The sequence below is a fragment of the Acomys russatus genome, chromosome 13, assembly GCF_903995435.1.
Source record: "Acomys russatus chromosome 13, mAcoRus1.1, whole genome shotgun sequence".
Classification (NCBI taxonomy): domain Eukaryota; kingdom Metazoa; phylum Chordata; class Mammalia; order Rodentia; family Muridae; genus Acomys; species Acomys russatus.
In genome coordinates this window covers 60257998-60274163 of record NC_067149.1, presented here as the reverse complement: position 1 = coordinate 60274163, position 16166 = coordinate 60257998, and the positions used below count along the sequence as shown (strand labels likewise).

Below are 16166 nucleotides of genomic sequence, written 5' to 3'. Positions count from 1 at the left end.
CCGATTTCTCCTCACTCAGTCATTCATCTAGCTCTGCCCAGCGCTGGAGACGTAACAATAAACAACACTGACAAATCCCTGCTCGCGTGGTATTTGCATGAGGCAAATGGAGTCTATATTGCTGAACAACGTGTCCAGACTGTGATAAGTGCTGTGAAAATAAAAGGCAGTGCAACACAGTGGGAGAGAGGCAGAGGTGTGTGTGTGTGTGTGTGTGTGTGTGTGTGTGTGTGTGTGTGTGTGTGTGTAGGGTGGGAATACAACATAAACAGTGTGGTTAAGCAGATGAGGTAGCATTTTAGCTGTGTAGATCTCTGAAGGAAGGGTGTTTTAGAGTAAGGGAACACTCAATACTACAAAGCTGTGGTCAAAAGTGCTGGAATCCTCTAAGGACAGTGCAGCAGTGTGACGGCATCCACACACCATAGTGTGTGTGATCCTTGTGGTATCACCCTTGGTTTTGCAGAGTGGAGTGGGGGGGGCGGCTCATCTTTCAGTGCTTAGGTGCTGCATTGTGGCTGAACAACATTGTGTACTGGTGATCGTTTATTTATGTCTAACTGCTAAACTCAGGCCCTCAGGGTGGGTGAGGATCATCTTGTTCTTTTCCTGTCCCCAGGGCCTATCCCTGCACTTGGCAGATGTCTGTACCTTTGCTGAATGGGTGAGTCAGAGGCCTTTAAGATGCACAAGAAAATTCTTGAGTCACCGATGGATTGCTGGGGCTCCCACCACTCTGGTTTCTAGAGAAGGGCTTTGGTTGATTTTCTTGAGTTAGCACTTCGTGCTGGGTTTTTTGTTTGTTTGTTTGTTTGTTTTAATACCAGCTATAGCTCCTTCTCTCTGGGGCCTTGAACTATGCATACCCCTTGTGTCAACTTCCAGGCATGATGCTCTGCAACTCTCTATATCCCTTGTGTGTAGTGGGGTAAGTGTGAGCCGTGGGCAGTGCCACTGAAGGGCTTACACATTGGAGCTGTGGGAAGGCCCATGCTGAGATTGTAATAAGTGAGGATACATGCATGGTGGAGGGGCAACGCCCAGGAGGATTTGCCAGTCCAGCAGAGAAGAAAAATAGTGGCAACTGGCCGAGGTCGTGTGCAAATAACGGCCTCATGCAGTACTTTCATAAATACTTTTTATCGTCAGTGCCTATTACTTTTGCATAACACTAAAGCAAGTTTAGACTTCAGCTTGTTTTCTGTGACAGAAATGTCACCTGCGCATATCTGAGAACAGCGCAGCTTCATAAAATGTCCTTCTTGGAAAGGACATCAGGAAGTTAGGACATCTGTGAAGATAACAATCTTGAAAATTGGGAATTTGGATGAGAAACATGAGCAAACAAACAGCCCCTGGAGCCGTTCATTGTTATCGCAAGTGTGAGATGAGATTGCTCAGCCCATGCATACACTGCAACTTTGGGGTTCTTGATGTGATACTTACATAGTCTAATTTAATCTATGATTACTAAGAATTGCATTATCTCAGAGTGAAAGTAGTGACTTTTAAAGAAAAGAAAGGTGGTAGATGAAAGATGAAGTCAGGACAAAATAAATGTGAGGCAGGACTCTGGGAGGCACACATTTTAAGGTTACAGAATGGTAGCCATCTAGGGCCTGTATGACCTAGATAGTGAACTCAGTAACTACTGAGCAGCTACACAGGTGTGTTTTGCCTCCAAGTAGGTTAAGTCCACCACATGTATGCACTGTGGTGTGCATTGAAACCAGAATGTGCTACCTAACTGTGGTGCACTGTGAAACAGAAGAGGCCATTGGGTACACTGGAACTGGAGTTACAGATGGTTGTGAGCTGCCTTGTAGATGCCAGGAACTGAACCTGGGTCCTCTGCAAGAGCAGCAGGTGCTCTTATGTAATTGCTCAAATTAACCAACATTAAGCCCCACAGGCCCAAGAACCAGGTAACTTCCTGGAATGTTGGGAATTGTAGTCTTGGGAAATAACAAAGCCTCATGGGAAAGTACAGTGGCCTACAAGTTTGTCCTTGTAGACAGACTTATAAGTCCCTGCAACACGTGGCTTGAGGCCATTCCCCTGGGCAGTTCTGGGGGAATGGTCCTAGCCAAAGCCCATCTCTTAGTATTTAATATTTAATAAAAGCTTGCTTTAAATTTGGCCCCAAATGGTAAAGTTGGTTTTTCTGGTGAATCACAGGATTAACTTAACCACAGAGCCACCCCTCCAGCCCAATATTTGTATTTTTAAAGGTTGTTATTTAATTTTTGTTTTGTTTTAGTTCCATTTGTTGGCAAAGCCTAATGTGACTGGCACTTGCTTGTCAACACATTTGACCTGAACTGAGGGTAGCTCATGGACTCTCATTAGTTTGACTATGTTCTGCTGTAGAAATAACATGTTAATTACAGACCCTGCTGGGGTGTGAAGAAGACCTGGTATCAACTTTTACAAATTCACAAGCATCTGGTGTTTTGGACAAGAGTTTGTGTACCTCAGGAATAGTCATAAATTATAGTTAATACAGCAAGACTCTCTGTACTTCATTAGATCCGTTCCTTTTCTCTCTCTTTCACACCCCTCCCCCTCCCTTTCTCTTTCTCGCTCTCCATCCCAGTTTCCCCTCTCCCTTCTCCCACCTCTTCTCCTTCTACCTCCTCTCCTTCTCCCCTACCCGGTGTTGGTGTTTGAGACTTTTAAATTATTTGTAAATGAAAATTGGAGGGCAGGGTTTTTTTTTGTTTGTTTGTTTGTTGGTTGGTTGGTGGTGGTGCTTTGTTTTGTTTTTGTTTGTTTGTTTGTTTTTGCTCCACCAAAATTTGGACACTTATATCACATGCAGAAAAATTATCTGCAAAGTTTTTAAGGCATTTCTGGGTGATGTACTAATTTAGATACATAGATTTGCACTTGACTACCTTCCCAGCTTGTAATAGGGATTTGTTTTGCTTTGTGCCCTCTCAGGAGGATTCTGAAGTCAAGGAAGAAGAACTTGGGCTTTAACTACAGGAAACAGAGTCTGTGTTTGCAATATCAATGAGTGTACCCAAGGGGAATTATTCAATAGCCCAAAGATTCTTCTAGCACAGCAAGCTTAAAGCTATAAACAAAACAAAACAAAACAAACAACAAAACCATAATGTATTAGACATTAAGGATGGACATAAAAACTGGCTGAATAAAATTTAAAAATATGACAGGAGTTAACAATTCAGAGACTCAATTCACAGAGGTTAATAAAATGTTCACTTTTCTCTGCTACTAAACATTGTAGATTCAGAGTTAAAAACTCAAACACCGAGGAAGCAAATGAACTGACGGGCCGGGGATGAGGGTCAATTGCTAGAATACTTGCTGAATATGAATGAAGGCCTGGGTTCTGTTCTCACAACTGTACGAACCAGGAGAGGCACATATGGCCCTAATCCCAGAATTTACAACAGTGGTTCTCAACCTTCCCATACTGCGACCCTTTAATGCAGTTCCTCATGTTGTGGTGACCCCCCCAACCACACAATTATTTCCTTGCTACTTTGTAACTGTAATTTCACTACTGCTATAAATCTCTAATGGAAATATCTGATATGCAGGATATTTGATATTCCACTTCTCTGAGAGGGTCATTCAGGCCCAAATGGCAGTTGACCCGTGGGCAGAAAGGTCAGGAGTTCAAGGTAATCTTTGTCCGGCTGCATAGTGAGTGTGAGTTCAAGGCCTCTCTGGTACAGGGATGGGGAGATGCCTAAGAAGAGTATGTACTGCTCTTACAGAGGACTAGAGTTTGAGGCTTATCATCCATGCATGTTGGGCAGCACACAACTGCCTATAACGTTAGCTCTAGGGTTCTGATGCCATTGACCTCCCTGGGCACCTGCACTCATGCACACCCCTACCACAGATATACACATAATTTAAAAAATGATTGTGTTAGTGAAAGTAATACCCATTTTAATTGTTACCCTTTCCTCCATAAAAATACTGTCAAATGTTCAATTATATTTTTCAAACTGTTACTTATTTTTTTTTAGCACAATGTAATTTATGTCACAGAGTTTATTGTAAATTGTTTTTTTTTTTTCACCTAACAAATATATATTTTGCTTCCCATTCAAGGCAGTAATACCACCACACAATCCTTTGCAGTTATGAAATAGAATTTTATGGTTATAATGGAATCTAAAAATATATAAGCACTTTTGAAACTTTTCCTTTTCCGTTATTTTAATTGGTGCTATTATTTCACTTTGAGTCTCACCTGCTCTCTTATGTAGACACATATATGATAGGTGTGCTGGTGAGGTTTGTTGTTGTCGCTTTACTTTTTGTTTTTGTCAAGTTGGCACAGGCTAAGGTCATCTGGGAAGAAGGAACCTCAATTTAGAAATTGCCTCCATCAGATTGGCTTGAAGGCAGCATTCGTTTTTTTGTTTTTTGTTTTGTCTTGATTAATGATTGAAATGGGAGGACCATCCCCTGTGGTGGTGGTACCACACTTCGGTAGGTGGTCCTGGGCAGCACAAGGAAGGCAGCTGACCCTGAGTCTGCAGAGCAAGGCAGTAGGCAGTGTTGCTCCAAGGCTCTTCCTTCAGTTCCTGCTTCGTGGTTCCTGCCTTGAGTTCCTTCCCTGACTTCCCTTGATAGTGGATTGAGACTCTTCTGGCCCCCCTGTTCCCGCCCCCCCCCCTCGCCCAGTTTCCTTTTGGTCATGGTGTTTATCACAGCCATCAAGGGCAAACTAGGCTATGAGGCAAGTGGTGATTTCAAATGGAGCCTTTGCTGTTTGGTGGGAAACACAGTACCATTATCTCAAAAGAGAAAATGAATGATGTCTCTTTCATTTCTTTCTCTTTCATGCTTTAAAGGATGCTCAGGTATTGCTGGTGTGTGGATCAATAACTCTCAGGTTCAAAATTTAAATTTCTCTCAATGATACAGAAACATGACCATTTCCAGAAGGAGTAAACCTTGTCATTAGAAATGAGCTTACATTTCAGGTTAGAAACAGTTTCCCTGAAGCTCCGTTGGTAGAGCAACGCTTTGTGCGAACATTTCCGAGGTATTCCCAGGTCACAGAGAATAGCCAGAGAGACCTTTGCAGGATGAGGAGTCTCTGTAAATCAGAAGGTCTGACTGGACCCCTCTCACCACCAATTAGAACTACCAAGGCCTCGCCTGTCTGTCTCTCAGCTGCATTAAAGTGCCCCCAACTGCATGCAGTTCTACAAGTTTTTCCTGGCGATGCCGGCTTTTGGGACAGACACACCTGCAGCTCTTTTTAGATGATCACAACTTACTTCTGTCGGTCTCCTGTCCTCGCCCACAGAGGCAGCCACTGCCCTGAGCTGTGTGATATTTTTCGCCAACTTCTTAACAGAGACAGATGCCCATACGTATTTGCCTTTCCTCATTACTAACCATGAAAGGGTGTTTTTGTGTCCATAATATGCTAACTTCCCCTGATTATATTGTAGCCAAACGGGACAGTTGCTTCTTCATGTTCCCTGCAAGAGAAATTATATTATCTAAAAATATTAACATGCATTGCTCTTTCTTGTGGTTCTAACTAGTTTTGATGAGTTCTGGGGTGGTGTGTGTGTGTGTGTGTTTAACATATTCTCACTATGTTGAGGGTCTTACTGTTTGACCTAGAATTGGCTATGTAGACTAGACTGGCCTCAAATTTAAAGAGATTCACCTGCCCTACTTCCTGAGTACTGGTATTAAAGGTAACACACAGTTTAGTTCTAAATAAAATTTAAAATTCCTTATGAATTCTTCTGTGATCTGTGAGTTATTTGGAAGGCTGTGTAAGTCCCTCTTATTTAAGTTAATCCCTAGGAACGTGCTATACATTTACTTCTAAACACAAATCTTAAAATAAAAATTAATTGGCTATTGATTCCTAGCATAGGAAGTATAGATGAGTCCATAGCAGAGGTCAGTGAGTTACTGCTGCCTGTGGGCCAAACCCTGTCTGCCATTTGTTTTTTGGTTTTGTGGTTGGCAACAGAAGCATGGTTGGCACATTCTGAATGGATGGGAATTCCAGAATACACAGTGTATGGGAATTGTAGAGAGTTCTAATTCATGCATACAAATAAAGTTTTATTGCAACACAGACATGTAATTCTTATGTATGTGGGTGGCTGCTTTTGATCTATGTAGGGGCAGCAATCAAAAACTGCTGACCTACATAGCAGAGGCACTCACTAGGGGACTTTTTGACTGAAAAGGTTTGTTGGCCCCTGGTTCTGAAGTACGAAGTCTTTGAAACATGTTAGGAGACGGTGGTGGCATGGTTATTTCCTGTGACTTTGATAAGAATTTGTGTCTCTTCTTGCAAATCCCATATATATTCACGGAGACATGTACACACACATATGCATACATAAACATGGCATACGTGTAATATATATATATGTATATATATCACATGCACATGCATGTATGCATATGTACAGATGGAGAAGAATATCTCTCAGTAGCTGCATGGATGTTGTGACACATTCCCAATATGACAATGGTCCTGTATGCTTCTTGTTGACTTCATGGTTTTGCAGGAATCTTTTCTCTATGATGGGCTGTGTATCACCTGTATCCTAGGCAGACTTTCTGTTGCCGTCATGAAACAATAACAAAAGCAAGTTGGGGAGGATAGGACTTATTTGGCTTACGCTTCCACACCATAGTTCATCATTGAAGGGTGTCAGGACAGGGACTAAACAGGGCAGGAACCAGGAGGCAGGAGCTGATGCAGAGGCCATGGAGGGGGTGCTACTGACTGGCTCGCTCACTGTGGCTTGCTGTGTCGGCTTTCTTATAGGACCCAGGGCCACCAGGGCAGGGGTGCCACCAACCATGGTTCTGAGCCCTCTCCCATCAATCATTAGTTAAGAAACTACTCTACAGCCGGATCTCATGGAGGCATTTTCTCTGTTGAAGATCCCTCCCTTTAAGACACCTCTAGCTGTGTCAAGCTGATACAAGAACAGCCAGCACAGACTGTTGGGTGGACACAGCCTGCCTACCTCCATCACATTGACAGCTAAGTGATGTGTCTGATTGCCTCTCCTTGTGAGTAATGCAGCTATGCATTTGCAAACGTGACATCATCTTTGAGCTGGAAGGTTTAGGCCATCTGTACTGAGATCGTTTACACTTTTGAGTGGTTTCCCCTCAATTTTTACTTTTTATTTTTGTATTTATATGCAGCTCCCTTTTTGCATACTGTGAAGGCCTATTAATTTTGGTGGATTTCGTCTTTGTTTTTGTTCGTGGTTTTGATTTGGGATATTAATCCCTGGACTACAGGCATCTTTACCACAGAGGAGCACCTGCTAATGTGTTTGTCTGTTTCACAGTCCCCCATGCTTAGGTTGGACGTGTTATTCGCATGTTCTTAGGGAGTTTCCAACTTCAGCAGTTACATTTTTCCCTTACAAATGTTCAGCAGGGTGCAATTTATGCATTCTTAGCCATTTTAGTTGGTCTTTTACTTAGAGTTTTATTTTTTATTTCCTTTAACAGATCATAGTCAATTAGCTTTTTTTTCAAGCATAAATCTATTGACATTAATTTATGGGAAATTCAAAGATAATAAAGTGACTTTTTCCCCTAGAAAGGGGCAAATAAATAAAACTTGTAGTGTTTGTTGAATTTCTCTGTGTGGTAAACAAGTTATTGACTATTAAAAACAAGCAAACACGGGCTGGAGAGGTGGCTCAGTGGTTAAAAGCATTGACTATACTTCCAGAGGCCCTGGTTCAATTCCTAGCACCCATGTGGCAGCTCACAACTGTCTGTAACTCAAAGTTCCAGTAGACTTGACTCCCTCAGACATACATACATGTAGCCCAAACACCAGACATACATAAACAAGCAGACAGACAGACAGCTGAAAAGAAAACCTTTCAGCCATGTGTAAGAAATGTATGTGTGTTTGGTTTTGACTAGCAGAGTCTAGTAGGTGAAGTAGGAGGTACGCAGGAAGATGATCTGCTAGTGACATTTAGTTCCCCATCATCCTTCACCATTTTCACACATGTAGGTGTTACACTGAAGCAATCTGAAGCTTCATAGCGTTTGAAGGCTAAAACATAACAGAGTTGGTGAATGCAAATGCACGTGAAGACTCATAAACAAGAAACATAAGCAACTATTACAAAATAAGAGGCAAGGAGCCCAAGCACCTCCAAGTGTGATCAGATCCAGTGACCTACGCATTTGGCATGCTCTTTCAAGTGACAAATAATAAAGGCAGTGGTAGCCAAAGGGAGACCATTTGTCTACCATATTATACTCAAGAAGATTGAGATCACAAAATATTCTAAACTACAGTGCCCCTTTTCTATATTTATCTAGAGAGATGTCTTGTATTATGTGTGTTCACAGCTCAGAACTGGGGTAGGCATAGATATAGCATACAGATTCCTCAACTAAAACACTTGCCAAGCATGCTGAAGGCCTGAGTTCAAAACGACCAGACAGCACACACATGCACACATACAAACCCTGGTGGGTAGGCTAGAGGTCTATGTAAGGTGTTCTTAAATGGCATACCTGTATGAGGTTGTAGGGTGGGTTAGGGAGGGGCGTATAAAGACATTTGAAGACTACATCTGACTAAAGTCCCCAGAATAAATTCTGCCATTAAAAATTTACATGTTAATAAAGAAACAAACCCACTTTCTGCCATTTCCTTTTGTGGCTTAAAAAGAAAATCTGTGTTATTGCATTTATATATTTTGGTCAATGTATATTTTAATGTATTAACAAAGTTCAGTGCTTAGCATATATCTATATCTATATATCCTCATATATGTATTATATATTTGTGATGAGATTATTTAATTTTGAAATATTAACAAAAACTTTCCGTACATAGCTTTTATACCCACCAGTAGGCTCAATCTCTGCCTGGAGTCCTGTACTCCAATCCACATTGGGATGCTCAACTACTCTACATATTTGTCTATTTTCCTCTACATCATTTTTAATGCCAACATTAAGAAGTGAGGGTTTCTTTTTTTTAATTTATTTAAGAGACAGGATCTTATGTAGCTCAGGCTAACCTTGAAGTTGCTACATAACAAAGGATAACTTTGAACTCCTGGTCTCTCTGGCTGTGTCTTCTACATGCTGTGATCATCCGCATGTGCCAAATGTGCCTAGCAATAAGTGAGGTCTTCATGCAGTAAAAACATATATGGTAGCACTATTGTTATGATGGCTCAGTGGGTAATAGAACTCACTGCTAATCTTGACATCCTGAGTTTAGTCCCTGGTACCCACATGGTGGAAGGAGAAACTCCAGTTCTGAAAATCTTCTTCTAATCTCCCCAAGTGTGTCATGGCATATCTGCAATCACACACACACATACACACACACACACACACACACACACACACACACACACAGAGAGAGAGAGACAGAGACAGAGACAGAGACAGAGAGAGACAAGAGGCAGAGACAGACAGAGGAAGAAAGAAACTAAATAAATAGAGATGTATTAAAAATATAAACAGGAAATTTTGACATTGAACTTTAGCAAAATTATAAACCCAATTATTCAAATGAAACAAAGAAGGTATAAACATCAAATTTATAGATATTTTAACTTTATGGTGGTAGCTAATATTTATATGAAATTGTGTCATAAAACAAAGATAAAATTTAAAGGGGAAAATTAAGATTCAACAGTATAGTATTACAGAGAGTATTAAGGTGGAAAATACAGTTTAATTTCAGTTCACTTACAATAGGCCTGCTCTATTTGTTCCCCATTAAAGGGAATTGTTTAAATCAGTGTAAAGTTTTTTTTTTTGTTTTTTTTTTTTGTTTTTTTTTTGTTTTTACAGATTTCTTTGCCATTTAAGGACCAGTGAAAGGAGATGATTTTGAGGACAAGTCTCAAAACACCTTCTGTTGGTTATTTTTTAATTTGCTTTTACTATCCAAGACTTACAATATCTGTGAGGAGTAAGAGCAAGTTCATCTAAATCCTAAGGATAGATCTGTGGCAGTCTACAGCTTAAGGAGAGTTGATTTGTGTTCATAAACCTATTCATGTAAGCTGTGGAGAAGGCAGGCCTGGAATTTAATCCTGGTGTCAGTATTGGCTTTGGCATAAATAAATAAATAAATACTTAAGTGGCAATTTATTTTATGGGTTAGATATGACATAAGTAAATTTCTTAGTTCCTGGCATAGATAGTGAATGAATAAACAATTCTAGTTATCTACACTATATAGCAAAACCAGCTATTTCCAACATAGGACATGCTCAAGCAGATGTTGGGAATGAAGGACAAAGGATGAAGGCCGGAGACTGAACTTAATCATAAAACCCATCACAGCCCCTCCCCCCTTTTTATTCCCCATCTTGGCCTGGTAAATCAGATTCCCGTGAATGAGCTTTTGCTTGCCTCACAAAGCAGGTAGGCCCAGCTATTTAAGCCAAGTTTTTGTTGTTGTTGTTTTGTTTTTAAATAGTCTCTCTTGGCTTCTAGAAGTCAATTGACTTGGAAGTTAGAAGGGCCAGGGTGTCTGGGGGCGTAGCTGGGACAACGGTGACATTGTAAAAGATAAGAAAATGCTACGTTCCGGATAGAAGACTGGCAGATTCTCATTTTGTGGCTCTGGTGATCGAGCCAGGAAGCATTGAGGTGGTGAGCAGTTGTTAGTGGACTAAAGAGTCTCCGCTTCTTTAAACTACACTAGGCTCTTGGCAGGAGCTCCGATGAAAAATGGGATCCAAGGCGCCTTGTGAAACGAGTCTGAGCTTGCTAGATGAATCCAGGGACAGGGTTTTGGAGCCTCTCTAAACCGTGAAGCCCTTTGGGTACCACTTGTACACGTCCTGTATTAACGAGATGGGAAAGAAGGAAAAGACCAACAGACACTGGTCGGAGGCTGGGGAATATCTCCCGCTGGTTAGCTGAGTAGGGCAGTAACTTCCGGATTAACACTGGTCATCAGTAGTGCGGCAGGACTAGGCTGCAGTCACCCTAGCGCTCTCTCCACCTGGGGCATCACCCTATGTTCCCGGCGGTGCTCTTCAGACGCAGGTCAGTTCACTCAGGGAATTGTGGACACGAGTCTGAGGCTGGAATCCCGGGTCTGGCCTGCCGTCTGTCGTGCTCACCTTGCTCCGGTCTCGCGAGGAGCCAGTCTAAAGCCCTTTTAAGTCCACTAGAAACTCAACTGTCCTCAAGACCCAGCAAACGGAGCCCTCTCCTGGCCGCGCGGAGCAGCGCGCGCTCCCGGCTCGCTGCTGGGCATGCGCGGCGCGCTCTGGCTGTGGCCGGTAGCGAGCGGCGCGCACACACTGCCCAGGCGGCGGGCGAGGCGGGCGAGGAGGGCTCGCGGGGCGCGGGGCGCGGGGCAAGCCCCAGCGGGGTACGGCGGGGGCTCCAGCTCGAGGCTCTTTCTCCCTCGGCCACCAGTCTTCTCGTGTCTCGGGAGGTCGCGGCACTCCCAGAGGAGCACGGCAGCTTGGAGGGCGGATCCGAGGTAAGAGCCCCTCGCACATTGGTGCGGGTCTTCGAGTAGGGATTTCCGCGGCATGGGCTCCCTCTCGATTTTCTGTAAGCGCCTTTGTGAACCGAGACCCGATCGGTGCCAGGCTCAGCGACCGCTGCGGTTCACTTGGACCCTTTGCAACTGGTGTCGGCGGCCAGGTGTGCGCTGCCGCCCCAGCGCGTCCCCGCGCCCGCTCCGCGTGCCCGGGGGCAAGGAGACCCGAGCCCTCCCTGTCCTGCTCCGCCGGAGTGGGCGCCGAGCCCCGTCCCTGCGAGACCCCCCGTACACCTGGGCTGCGCGGGCGTACCTTAGTTCGGCACACCTGGACTCCCACTGCATCTTAACGTCTTGGATTTGGGGCTTTCAGAGTGTCTCCCACCCCAGCACAAGTGGGGACCCCTCCGGGGGACCTGTTTGGGATGGGGACCCGCCCTGGTATACGCCCTCCAGTTGAGGTAGCTCGCTGTGTTCCAATAGTTGTGAATTCTGGATCACTTTCCAACACCTTTTTACTTTTGGGAAGATGGCCTCTCCTGTGGCTGTCAGTAGGGCTTTGGAGGGGTTCCACACCCACCGAAAGACAGTGGAGGCGCCCCGTGTCTTACCCTTTCCTTTCCTTTCAATGACTACAATACACATGCAAAGTCTTTGCTTGGTTCTCCGAGCCCTGCTGTTCAAATCCTCCTCCTCCTCCTGTAGCCCCCAAGCGCTGCTGGCATCTCGCCGGGGCAGGACGCCCTAGGGTTTGAGTTTAAAATCCGTAGACATTTGGAGCGGCGGGGCGTTAGAAGAGGAGGCTTCCCTGAGCCAATGTTTCAGCGAATGCGTGGCTGCTTTTCTTCTAAAGGTTTCACTTCTTGCCTCAAACAGTAAGAGAAAAGAGGCAAAATATCGAATAAGATAGTTCAAGTACAACTTGGATTTTTATTTGGTTTTGCCACTTTGGGAAGGAGGTGGAATCGGGATTCCTGGAAGGCTTTTTTATGTTTAAAAAAAATCCTCAAAGTAACTGTTGTGGGCTGTTTCTAATTTCTCTCCCTTGAAAGGATGCCATTCTAAGGCTCCCTGGGCTTTGGAACGCCTGCCTTCATTGTGTAGAATTGTAGCTCTTAGGACAGTGAGTCCATTGAAATAAAGTCGATGACATCTCGCCTCACCTAGTAAAGATTTCCTTCGTTTTTGTTTTTAAAATTGGGGAGCGAGGGTTTCTGGGCATGCTGCTGCAGTTCTTAGTTTCCTGGTGTGGAAAATCTGTGGCTGATGAGCTTTGCCCCATCTGCAAGTTAATCCAGTCTGAAGACTTGTCACTTAGACAGTTGTGTACAGTGTGTCACAAGCTAGTAAGTCTGTGTTTGTAGGAAGCCTCTCCTGCACAATAGTAGATTCAGACTTTGTAAAACTCTGTCAGAGCAGAAAAAAGAAGGAAAAGAAGAGATCTTTTAAATCCTACTGTTCTGAGCTAAGCGTTGATCACAGTATTTGGGATATCCACTTGGTAACTTTCTTTCACTCCAGTGTCACTGAGTATCATTATAATTGACAAGTTAGCCTTTTATTAACAGTGGGAAATGCTTTAAGTGAATTCCTATTTAGGATGGTTTTTTAAAGTTCCCTAACAGGAAACTGATGTATTAAGTTTGAACACTTCACTTATTTTTGGTCAAAGGTAAAGAGTTCATTTTTGTGTGCACTTCTCCATTTTTCCCAATTTAATCTACACTCATTCTTTTCAGTCTTCAGTGCTTTGTAACTCTGGGACACAGGTTTTACTCTATGCCTCAGAGAGTAAAATCCTACATGGCACATCTTTTCATCCTCTCCTTTTTATTCTTCTGACGCACCTCTTCACCCACCTGTTTTTATCTTAAAACATAAGTTCATTAGAGCCACACTTGAATTATAATTATAATTATAAAGCTCAGATTCAAAGCTCTTTTGTTTCTTCAAGTTTCATTTGATGAGTTTTAGCACTAACGTAATTTATGTAAATTTTAGGTTGGCTTTTCTGAGTTGTATTAAACACATTTGGTAATTTTGTCTCAGGGCAAAACAAGCATAGTTTATAAACTTTCAGACATCTGCAGGGTATCAGAGAGGAAGGAACTTTAGCCGAAGTGCTCTGGCTATACAGTACGACCCTGCTGGGAGTTGCTACACCAAATTGTTTGCAGCTGTGAGCGACTGGAAATATTTTTAAGAAGCACTGTAGTAGAGTCCTTGCAAACAACTGGACTGAGTATTTACAAGAAAGTGGGAAGGGGGGGGCCACTTCTTCAGGTCTGCACTGGAGCATCTTCAGTCTTTCTCAGATACATTCCTAAGTGGGATTTTAAAACAGACCAGAGGGCTTGGGGAGATGGCTAGGTGGGTAAAGTGCTTGCCAATCCAGAATGAGTTCAGACCCTTAGCACCCACGTAAAAAGCTGGGCATGCCTCTGCAGTCCCAGTGCTGAGGTGCAAAGGGTGGATACTAGTGACTTGCTAGCCCATCAGTCTACCTCAAATGGCAAGCTCTAAGGTCAGATGCGCCTGTGCACACACATGTGTACATGCTCACTTGTGTGTGTGCACATGTGCGCATGTGCATACAGAGACACACATACACACATACACATACGCAATAAAAATACTAAATGAATATTGAAAGTAATTTGTAAGCTATTTATATGGTAGGGGGAAAGGTGCATCAACTCCTATTAACATCTTATGTTAGTACTGGCTTCAGTTGATGGATTGTTTTTGGTGTAGTATTATTGGCTGTAGCTCATACGTTTATATGATTTTTTTCTCTTTTTTCTGTTGGTGGTTGAACCCAAGGTCTCATGAGCATAGCTCTACCACTGAGCCATACCCCAGCCTTCCCTAGTTTTAATCTAATGCCTGTTTTCTATCTCAGGACACTGGTTACATTTAATTGTTGAGGTCTCTTCAGCTCCAAGTGGTCTTTTCTCAGGTTTCCCACCTCCCCCCCACCCCCCCATTCTTGACAACTTTGACCATTTTGAGGAGTCCTGGTCATACAGTTAATAGCAATCTTTTCCCCTTTGAGCTTATCTCCTGTTTGTCCCAGAGTTAGGCTGCAGTTGTGCACACCTTTGATCCCAGGACTAGGAAAACTCAGGCAGAAAGATGTCAGGTTTGAGGCCAACCTGGCTACACAGGGAGGCCCTGTCTTAGTCAGGGTTAAACACTGCGACCAAAAGTAAGTTGAGGAGGAAAGGGTTTATTTGGCTTCTGCTTCTGCATCACTGTTCATCATTGAAGGAAGTCCAAACAGGAACTCAAAACAGGCCAGAAACCTGGAGGCAGGAGCTGATGCAGAGGCCATGGAGGGGGGCTTCTTACTGGCTTGCTCTCCATGGCTTGCTCAGTCTGCTTTTTTATAGAAGCCCCAACCACCAGTCCAGGTGTGGCTCCCCCCACAGTGAAATGAGACCCGCCCCCAGATCAATCACTAATTAAGAAAATGCTGCACAGGCTTGTCTACATCCCCGACTTATGGAGGCATTTTCTCAATTGAGGCTCCCTCCTCTCTGATGATCCTAGTGCTGTCAAAATAAATATAAACTAGGCGGGACAGACCCTGTCACAAAGCGAGGAAACTCAGCCTTCATGGGCTTTGGATTGAAAGATGACCCGGGCAAAGTGCCTTTTCTCGCACAGCTCACAGTAACGCACCATCGACAGGGTTATCAGATTCATCTCAGTGCCTGGCTGAGATAGCATTTGCTAGTTTTTTTTTTTTTTCTGCTGCTAAGTTCCTGTTCCTGGTTTTTTTTTTTTTTTTTTTTTTTTTTTTTTTCCATTCCTTTCTTTTGGGAAGGAATCTCCTCGCCCAGTCTGTGTGGCTGTAAGGAGTGGGGACTCATGACCCTTGCCTGTTCCTGAGAGTGGAATGTCTCTCTACGGCTGTGTTATTTATCACTTGAGTTTAAAACTAGCCAGGACAGACCGTGTCACAAAATGAGGAAACAGAGCCATTGTGGGCTTCGGGTTGGAAGGTGACTGGGGCAAAGTGGCCTTTCCATCTCAGGTCACAGTACACACCACCAGCACAGTTAGCAGCCTCGTGGGAGAGTTTTCCTCTTTTCCTTCAGTCAGTTCCTTGGCTGTTTATGTATAAATCTGAACTTCTGCATACTTACTGCATTCTCCCGGCTATAATCCACCCCTTTCAAGCTCAAATCCGTACAGCTTGCTTCTTGCATCCCTTTGATAAATTTCTATCAAGGTAGTTTATTTATTTTTGAAAAGGTTGTCTCTATAAGATGTTTAGGCTCTTCTTGTGTAGTTCCTGTCAAGGATCAGCTGTTTTGAGCTGGGCACAGTGGCACACGCCTGTCATCCCAGCGCTCAGGTAGACAGAGGCAGGCAGATTCTGTTCGAGGCCAGCCTGGACTACAAACTGAGTCCAGGACAGCCAGGGCTACACAGAGGTACCCTGCCTCGATAAACAAAACAAAACAAAAGAATCAGCTATTTCTTCTAGGAATTGTGTTCCTTTTGTTTGGAACTTTAATTGGAAAGCCAGGTCTGACCCAGGAGTGATGACAAATGCCTATGATCCCAATGCTCTGGAGGCAGATGTGGGAGAGCTGTGAGTTCAAGATTGACTTGAGCTATATTTTGAAAGAGGCCAAGGTTTGAGTACTATGTGTTCACGTTA

General features: G+C 43.6%; 1 protein-coding gene across 1 annotated transcript in view; it reads left to right on the top strand.

The window, feature by feature from the left end:
• The first annotated feature begins 11376 nt into the window (after nt 1–11376).
• The window catches only part of Eps8 (epidermal growth factor receptor pathway substrate 8), a 169631-nt gene continuing 164841 nt past the window's right edge, over nt 11377–16166 (top strand). Inside the window, exon 1 of the mRNA XM_051155513.1 lies at nt 11377–11491. The gene's annotated coding sequence lies outside the window, so the exon portion shown is untranslated. The remainder of the gene's footprint in view (nt 11492–16166) is intronic.